Raw genomic sequence first — 10387 nt, 5'->3', positions numbered from 1 at the left:
CACACGTCCTTTCATTAAAATGTTATGATTATCTGATGTCACGCATCAATTATTTAATAAATTTCAACCTTTTATGAGGAGAAATAGTTCTTCTCTAATATATCGTGAAAGAGTTTAAATCTAAGACGGCAGGAAAACAAATTTTATTTAATCAGATGCAATTTATTAGAATGTACATCGTGTGTGTTTTGTTTCAGTAAGTTTATTAGAGATGAAACATTGTTTCATTGCTCATTACTAATTATATCCTAGTTTAATTATTCTGTTTTGTACTTCTTTCCGTTTCTGACTTCTTGATGTTTACAGCATGAAACCAGATTAAATTGTTGCTACAAACTGTATTGTTTACAAATCAATAAATAGATGCAATATTTACGCGATAGATTTGTCGATTTTTTCTGTGTTAATTTTTCCTTCAAACGTTTTGCTAATTTGTATGGTCTCTTTGGTTGGTAGTTTATTTATTTTTTACTGTTACTGTGCATCAATTTGCAGTTTGGAAGATAAATTGGGGTCCCGTTGCCTTGGTGATGCGTTGTGTTATTTTCTGCTTCCACTCATCCTGCACGATAGATTGACCAACAGATGAGACTCCTTGATGTGCCCATTTGCTGAAATTAGATTAAATATCTAACAGAATCCTTCTCTATCTCCCAATCTTCTTGCACATTCAATTCTCACTATAGTTGCATATCCGTTTAGTGTTTTACAATGGGACTATTCTTTCATCGCGCCTCTGATCGCAACTCTTCTCACTATTCTGAAATGCAATTAAAGTACATTAGATAACATCTGTGGGAACATCTTACAGCCAGTTTAATAATACTAGAATCTTACAAAACTGACAAGTCCGTTTACGGAACTTAATTTCTCCCTAGTAAAGTTTTGCCTTGAAAGTGTTGATATGTTCAGATAAATTCAGTATTCTACTGACCGACTGTTTTGCAATTAGCCTTCTTATTTCTTTATTTATCACAGTTATGTTGCTATCGTGGGAGGATCAAAGATCCTTAACTTCCTAAAGCGGACGTTAAGTAACAACTGCTATTTATTTGAATGACCACACAGCTATTTATAGCAACGTTTACGTACTGATTCATTTTCTTACCTAAATTTTCCTTTGCGAAAATTATTTACATTAATTGGCATCATTTTATCCTGTTACGACATCCTGTAAAATCTACCCAAACTTATTGTCTTTTTGTATCTAAAGTGTTTGGGTAGTATAGTCATACTTCGTTTGTCATAAAACTTTACGAAGAGGGATTATTTGCACAACAGACGTATTTTTCAAAATATATTAATGCTTGAAGTGTCCAAAAATGTTTTCAGCTTTTGAAATTGGCAACTAAGTGAATGATAAATCTTTTTTTCTGCCTGACAACAGTTAGCACAAATTTGTCTCCTTGTAAAATCTTGTAACTAAATAATAATTTAGACTGAGAAGTTCTTTTTTAAACATTCATTATTATTATTATTATGAGATTTTTGAAGGGAATTATTAGGAAAATTATTAGTCACTTTTATACCATCTTTAATTGCTCATTTTCGAGTGCAATTATTAAGCAGCGCTTTTCTGAAATTCAGTTTAAGAATGTAACAATTAGCTGAGTAGAAAATAATCATTATAAGTAAGAAAGTAATTATTAAATTACACAAAGTAGATAATACTTAAGGCAAAAATAATCTGTTTTTGCATTTAACTATAAAATTAACTGGTTTAAAGCACATTCTTAAATAATACAATACAATTTTTTCAACCAATAAAATTTGTTCACATCACAGCACTGCGCCAAGCTTCAATTATTAAAAGAAGCAATTATTTAATTTATTTCCACAAAAAGCCAACTTTATTAAGCCTCAGTGGTAAATTTATTTGTTCTGCTAGACCACATGCGGCCCCTGCCGCACTTCCGGAAGGAGCATCTCTTTCATTGGTGGTCAGTGAGAGGAGCACTATATGTGGCGGAGTCGCTCATGTACAGTACTACTTCCGATGACGCTGGATGCGTCGCGGCTCCGAAAGCAGTGTAAAATAACAGCAGAAGTAGGAAGAAAGGCAAAGCACTAAAACTATAAACCGGACATTGACCATCTCATTAGCCAAAAGCAGGTCCATAATTCCCACAGAAATATTGAGCAGTTTGGTGATTTAAATTTACTTGTTCTTTATTTGAAATATTCTATTTGTTCCCGTTTTGTTTTTTTTTCTTTAAAATAGTTTGATTTGTAGTCCGGCCCTCCAACAGTCTGAGGGACAGTGAACTGACCCCCTGTGTGAAAAAGTTTGGGGACCCCTGTGCTAGACCATCAATGATTATGAAAACCTGAGAGAATAGAAAAATAACGAATTATTAAGTGAAAATAGTTTTTACTGTAAAAAGCGAAAGATTTATACGATCTGAAGAGAGTCCCAGAGAGTATTGGCAGTTGGACGTTAAGCCCCGCCTGAAAAAAAGAGGTGATTAGTTTACTTAGTTTTCTGTAGGAGAAAGTTTTGGTTTGTAATCGATACCTGTTTTTTCGATATAGTTCAGTAACTGGAATGTCTGGGTACACAATTGAAGAACATTTTTGGTATTAACGGTAATGGGTTAATGGGTGCACTTTTTATTTAATGTGTATTTCCATTTCCTAAAGCCTTTTGTTCCAGGTAATCTTGCAAATGAGCGCAAGGAATGTTACTTGACAGACCGACATTTACAATCTCTCTCACTTCCATTAGTTTCTCAGCTAAATCTCTTTTTATAGGATTATTATAATTTCTTTTCTTTTAAAACATTCAACTTCTAAAAATCTATTTATAATATTGCTTTCTTTAATGTATACAACATTATACACGAACGGGCGTTCCTGTATTGTAAGATTTTATTACTGAGTTCCTTGCAATTACATTTCTGGTTTAAATTTATAAAGAAAATTTAATTTTTCTGCAACCATGTAGGGAAGTTCTCATTACTCAATTAAAATCAGCTGTGTAATGCCCAACTTCCCACACTAGTGGGGAAAAATTCCCATTAGTGTCACTTTCCGCACTAGTGAGTGGAAAAACTTTATTGTGCTTCCTTGATATAAGAAGTTTTGTTATTAACATAAATATTTTCTGTAAAACTTTAATAAGCTTATTTAACGTAACTAAATAATTAAAAAACGAATATTAAAAAATAAAATAAAAATTGAAAGGAATATAGAAATAAAAATAATACTTTAATAAATAATTAGATATTTTTAATTGTAACAGTTAAAAAGGTTATAGTGTTACCTTATAGAAATTTAAAATGGATTCTAGTGATTCCTGTTTAGAAAACACTCCTCCATCAATAAAAGAAACAGCAGAAAATGTAATAAGTAATGTAAATAATTGTAATATTACAATAAATGTTTATAATAAATAAATTACTTTTTGTAGACTGTAAAAATGAAATTTTTAATTTTTTTAGTTAATAAATCTAATGGTTGCAGAAAAAATATAATATTTAACTCTAGTGTAAAGTATTTTCCTCACACTCGGCAATTTGCACTTGCACTCGCCTCGCTTCGCTCGCTCGTGCGTGCAAACCCTGCCTCGCGTGAGGAAAAGTACTACTTTCCACACTTGTTAAATAAATAACTATTTCATAGGATATGTAAGTTGTTAGGATTAAATTAAACGAAAAATAAAATAAATAAATAAAAAGCTGCTGAACCTTAGATTTTCTCTTCCTAGGAGCTTTATACAGCTCACTGTCCAGTGATAAACAGTGTTGTCTGTAACGAGAGAACAGTGTCCGAAGGCCGGCAGTGCACTGAAAAAAAGCTCCGGGCGCCAATAACCTTAGATGATGATGCGCCTTAAATCATTAAAAATAAATAAATAAAAAGTTGTAATAAAAAAATGAACGAATGCCTTTTTGTTTAGTCTAGTCCAGAAAAAGACCTAGTTTGCCCCAATTTGATTTTAGTTTATATAACAATCATGGATTGAATTTGAAGTTATTGCAATTATTTTGTATAAATCTGTCATCTGGAATTCTCACATTATTGGGCAGTTTGTTTCACTAAGAGTTTTTTGGTGACATTTCGATGTATTTGAAATTATACAAACGCAACAAAGTAGGCGATACTTTAGTTTTTTAATGGTAAATTATTTTCTTCAAAGTGCATTCTTTTCATAGAGCTGGAAAATATAAGCTTACTGAGTTAATAATGTAATTAATTCCTTAATAATAGTGTGTGCAATTCAAAGCAACTAGAAATGTGAGTTTACGCGTAACCTGTAACTTTGTACACCTACGAACAGAGTAGTTTGTATCACCTCTATTTTGTTCACGTTTGAATTTATTCAAATAAACATCTTTTTGCAATTCTGTTAAAGTATTCTCGATTACTAATTTTTGTGCTACTATATTAATATAGGTGGTGTGGGAGGCGATGAGAGTATTGAGTCACAGTTTGAAGAGAAAATGTAGACTAAAATAAGTTATTTCGCTTTTATTTTCCAATATTAAAATGTATCTCCAGAAAAAGGTGAATATGTTAAGGAATTTGTTTACCTAACTTAAATTACAAAGACTCAGTTTAGAGACTAGATTATGAAATCACTAACCTTAATAGCTTTGGCAGACGAATGAATCATAACATCTCCTCCCAAGGGTGAATTAATCATCACTTTGAAATCGTCCCAAAACTTCTAAAGCATTTCGCTAAACGTCTTTTGATTTCATTTAGAGAAAATGTGTATTATGAGAGAGGCGTTCTGTCCATTCGCGGTATCTTTGCCACTATTTTAAAGTATTAGACGAAATTTATTGTATTTATCCGAAATTCGCTGATTTGCTCATTTTGACAATTGATGTATTTATACCATTAGTTATTACTTTTTCTTATTAGATATAGAGGAGTGGTGTATTGAATGCAACTATACCATAGTCCGAATTTGAGATACACATGTGTTTTTTGATGTCTTCCGAGTCAGAAAAAAAAAATGGTTTTCAAGAAATGGTCTGCATGTGAACAAAATAAGTCGCCAACAAAAACCACAGAATGATAATAATTTATTTTTTGATTTCGTCTCATCAGATGATATGTGTGTAACAACTTAGCCATCAAAAATCTTTATCCAGAAATATCTCTGTACTGACTTATTTTGTTTTGAAATTAAAAAATAAGAAGATTTTAAAATATCCTTGCTAAGAAAACATTAATTTTTTTTCATTTTTAGCTTTCCCTAGTGAGAGACGGAACTAAAATTTCGGGCACCGCAGACACTCGTTTTGACGTTCAAAAAAATGAGAGAAATTTTTATTCTTCTTACTCTTACGTAAACAACGAAACGCCTAATATTAAAAGCAGCGTAGATGCTAGAATTTCTATTCGACTGATCTTTTTTATTGATTAAGTAAACTTAAGCTGGGATGAAGCTTGGCTTGTAAATTTTAAAGCTGAATGGGCAAAAAAAATAAAGAAAAATTAGAAAAGATTTCACTTAAGTTTGTGAATGGCCCGGTCAAATATTGTGTTGATTTAGAATGAGACTGTAATTTTGTGACTTTTAACAGCAACACTGTATTGTGCAACTTAGAGAAATAAGTACTCTCTAGAACTTTGTAGCCACTTATTTTGGTTTAAGTCTCGTCGGATGACTCTTTGGCGCCCGGACCATTCCAGTGGTTAACCGACCGGGCTCCTCTAGGAGGAGCTTAAAATCCTGACTTCCCTGGACATAGGCAGATATCTGTTTAGATCCGCAAGGTTATGCCTAAAATGTTACGCAGGCCACACAGTGCTTTGTCTACTACATGGTGAGCACCAGCAGAGTCTTGGGCTAGAACGTAATAGCGACTGCAGATTCTGTTTGATAATGGAGGCTACTTCCATTTACCTCTTTATGCTCTGTGGTCTTAAAAGGTGATTTGGAAAACCCTTTGAAATAACCAAGTGTATTGTTGGAGGAGAATATAGCCTGCGGAGAACCTTCCAAGTTTCTTAGATTGTCTTAATTTGGAGAGAGAGAACTGTAGTGAGTAAATAAGACATTAAAAGGCGCAATACAAAATATTATTTAATTCTAATAGAAAGAGAACATTAAATAATTGCAAATAAAAAGGTGGCGTCGTGGAGAAAAATAATTTCACCCTTAATCAATAACATGGATTTTAAAAGAAAGAAAAGTAACTCAACAAAGAGATGTCTTCATTTTGCAGAGGCGCTATAAAAGTGTGTACCTACAGCAGAACACCCACCTTAGTGCAGCGGAGAATTGCAGTCAAATAATAATAAAAAAAAGGGAAAAAGGAACGAAGAAGTCGCCTTGGCTGGACAAGAAGCAGTTTTAACAAATAAATAAACTAAGGTAGAGAAATAAAATACAAACTAAAAACAAAAATTATATGTTGTAACGTTCATTAAAACAGTGTCGCTAAGGAAGGCAAGAAAGAGAGGCAAATTGATTACTTTTTCTTTTCCTTTTATTAGTGTTGAAAGTGTTACGATCTAGTCCGAGTTTTCGCCGGTTTTGGGTTTTCCTGGGTCCAGAAAAGTGGTTATTATCACAAAACATTTCTTATACTCCTCCAAGTGAAAAAACATCACATACCCTGTTGAATAGTTTCCATCGCCTGGACGTTAGCCATTCCCTTTCACACCAACAAACCCCGGGGGCGTCCAAAATAGGGTTAATGTATTTTCTTTGCCCGGGTCGTTGGATTTACCAAGGTTTACATTTCGTTTATTAGACATTAAAGATCGATCACTGGGTCACTCGGCTCCCACTATGACTCAGAAAATTCCAGCCTAGAGGGTACTAAGATTTTTCTCTTACCTGGCTTTTCCAGTCATAAAATAATACAATTTTTCTCCTCGGCCAGACCAGTGAGGAAGGGAGGGATCCGTTTATGTGCACCAAAAAGTCACTCTAATTTTTCCATAAGCTATATATATTGAAGGCAATTCCAAAGATATATAATACAGTATGTACAATAGTTTGCTATAAAAGATAATAATAATAGAGACAATCATTTGCTATACTAAGAGAGGAGATACATACACAGGAAGCACTGGTAGCGGCGTGCCCTACCTTGCTCTCCGGCAGCGTACCAATATTTTGGTGCACTTTGCCCTGACGGGTTATCTCTACCAATATACCCGGTGATGATCGTATTTTTCGGGATATTTAAGCGGCCTTGGTTACACCACTATCAACATTTATAAGGACCAACCTTATTTTTAGACCACAGAGCGAACTGCTGATGATGTAATTGTATTGATGAGGTGTCGGTTGGTAAAGCATGAAACGTTCCTCTCCGCTTAAAGAAAGATGATATTTTCTTTTTTTTTGTAACTAGGGCTTCTAGTTCCATAGTTCCGGTAAAAACTATAAAACTATGAGACCATCAAATTCTTTCTAATTGGACAACAATTTTCATGCAAGAAATGGAGTGTTGAGTAGCAAGAAATTGGACTGTGAGATTTCATTTCTTCCCAGCTGATTAATTAGAAGATTTTTCAGCAAAAAATGTTTAATTCTTAGGGAAAACTAGATTTTATAAAAGAAGGTGTAAGTGAACTATATTACGTGGCGAAGAGAACAGGTTTCCTCAATGGCGGCAGTCATAAATGTTTCTTAAAATAAATCGCGCGTAAAGGACAAAGTAGAGCACTAGTGTGATCGCCGGGCATTCCACCGCGCTTGGTGACGCAATCAGCACATCCGGACATTCTCTTCCTTTAATACGACTTTTTTGTTTTTCTTTGAATTTTATTACAGTTGTACTTATTTTTGACATGAATCGCGTTGGTCTATTTATATATTAAGTTTTCTTTCTTGTTTTTTTCCTTTTTCTTTAAACTCATAAATCTGTTTTTAAATCGGATTTCCCAATCAACAAAACGCTTAGCCGAAACCACAATAGTTTCCACTCTCTCTAAACAATATTGTACCATCCAGAAGGAATAAGGTTGTAGTATTGAAGCTTTCACAGTTTACTAACATAGTAAATGGTAACAATCTGGCAAATATTTGTGACAATTATGGACGTGTAACAGTGCTTTCTTAGTTATTCTTTGTTGAATTGCTTTTCATCTTAATTGACTGAAATGCAGCGACTAGTTAATCTACTGTTTGCAATATTTCGACCCTGTCAAGTGCTGCTTTTCCACTTATTAATGACATCTTCGATGGCGATGTTGAAATAAGAGGGAACTACCGCTGTTTGTGAAGTTGCGCAATGTAGCCAACATTATTTGCTTTGCTCTTAAAAAGTAGTGCCTTGAAAATAAGCAAATGAAAATTTCTCCCATTTATTCAAGTAAATCATGTATTCGATGTGATTATAAGATTACTGTACTGGCTTTGATAGAATAAACTCACTAAGGGAGCTTGCTGTCAGCATCAATTCCTGCTTAAACCTGCGCCAATCACATCGGATTAATAATTAAAACGTAAATGACATTCTTGGTTTCAATAGAAATATCTCCCCTTTAAGTACTTCTCTTTCTTTAATTATAGTTTACAAATTGTAGGATCGACCGATTTTGAGTACTTCGCTTTGATAAGGTGTCTCTTGATGCTTTAAAGTAGATATAAAACCGATTTTGGAGAATTCTTTGATTTCGTGAAGCAGGTGAATCTCTGAACAAATCCTTGAGCTTTAGACACTTTATTCTAAACTGTGAAATAATAGACACCGAACTTTCTCCATTTTCTAAACTCCTACGTTTCTAGTTGGACACAAACCAGATAGTTACTGGTGTTTGGCTAAACGCTTCAGTACTGATAATGCTAAATTCTCTCGAGTTTCTAGATTATCGGAAATTTATAATTTGTTGATTCTGGAGATAGATAAAAAAACAATTTAATAATACATTTAACAACTAGTGAATAAATTATATATGTATCTTTATTATCTAAAATTTCTTTTAATGATTGAATTAATGAGAATGATTTAATAACTTAAATTCTTTGCAAGCAAAAACCTATTTTTTAAAATTTTAATTTATTTACTACCTAATAATATTCACTAAAAGACTATTGGTAAAATAAATAATGTGTGGTCAAAAACATCTATCGTTAATTGCGGACTAAATGTTTAATTGCTACCATTGTTCAGTGATATTAAGAGGTCAGCAATTAGGTAGCTTAACAAGAGCAGTTCTCTATGACCGAAATATACTAACTGGGTCTTGTCGAACTAAATGTGGTCTACAGTCGATCCATTAGTGTCTGTTGCTTTTTCCTTGTTTTCAATGGCTAAATGACTAAGAATATTGTGGCTATAATTAATGTTATAATTAAATTCTTCTAATTACACAATGAAGTTATTCTTTCTGCAAAAATTGTTTAACTACTTGATTTAATTTCATGCCGTGTTTTATCTAGTTTAATTAAAAGAACATTAATAAAAGAATGAAGCGTAAGTGAGTAAGCTAAAAAGAATATTAATGTAGCTGAAAATAAGATTTTTAGACTAATAAAGTGACTAATAAAAGTAAATATTAGATAGATAAATTTCTGTATTTAATGTAAATTTACGTATTACAGGGGTTCTGAAGTGTACAATAATTAATATAATATTAAATATAATAAAATAAATTAAACAAAAACATTTCTGTATTTAATGTAAATTTACGTATTACAGGGGTTCTGAAGTGTTAATTAATGTTGTAGTCTTGACTGCAGTATTGTTAATTACAAAGTTTATTACTATATCATCATTATGTCTTGATGAATAAGAGGGCCGCGGCGATGAGCGCAGAAGGGTCTGGGCGAGAGCCCGCCTGGAGCCGTCGCTGGTGCAGATCTTGGTGGTAGTAGCATATATATTAATTATAATAAAATAAATTAAACAAAAACATTTCTGTATTTAATGTAAATTTACGTATTACAGGGGTTCTGAAGTGTACAATAATTAATATAATATTAAATATAATAAAATAAATTAAACAAAAACATTTCTGTATTTAATGTAAATTTACGTATTACAGGGGTTCTGAAGTGTACAATAATTAATATAATATTAAATATAATAAAATAAATTAAACAAAAACATTTCTGTATAAACAAAAGATAATAATAATCATATTGATGTAAAAACATAACTTAAACATTGTAGCTAAATTCTATTTCTTTATTTGTTTCTTACAAATGTTCTCAGCTTTGAAGACTCTATACCATAATGGTAGATCTTATTTAGGTGTTCAAATGAGTTTATTTTGGGAATATTGATTTAATGGGGACTCTTTTATGGAGGAACTCTCTCAGATAGTGTCTTCTCAGTGGAGAGTACAGCGGATAGACAAAGAGAAAGTGCTCCAGGGTTTCGATTCTATTTAGATTTGCACATTGTGCAGATTGAGTTGGTGTCTATGTGATAATAACCATTTCTAGGCCTGCTTCTCAATGCCTTATTAC

General features: G+C 32.6%; 1 protein-coding gene across 5 annotated transcripts in view; it reads left to right on the top strand.

The window, feature by feature from the left end:
* vn (membrane-bound neuregulin protein vein) overlaps nucleotides 1-10387 on the top strand; it is a 233046-nt gene that overhangs the window by 109878 nt on the left and 112781 nt on the right. The window lies entirely within an intron of this gene.

The sequence above is a fragment of the Rhodnius prolixus genome, unplaced genomic scaffold (assembly GCF_049639745.1).
Source record: "Rhodnius prolixus isolate KJV_2025 unplaced genomic scaffold, Rpr scaffold_1, whole genome shotgun sequence".
In the NCBI taxonomy this organism is placed as follows: Eukaryota; Metazoa; Arthropoda; class Insecta; order Hemiptera; family Reduviidae; genus Rhodnius; species Rhodnius prolixus.
The sequence above is the reverse complement of the archived record's forward strand: the minus strand, read 5'-3'. Positions and strand labels throughout refer to the sequence as shown.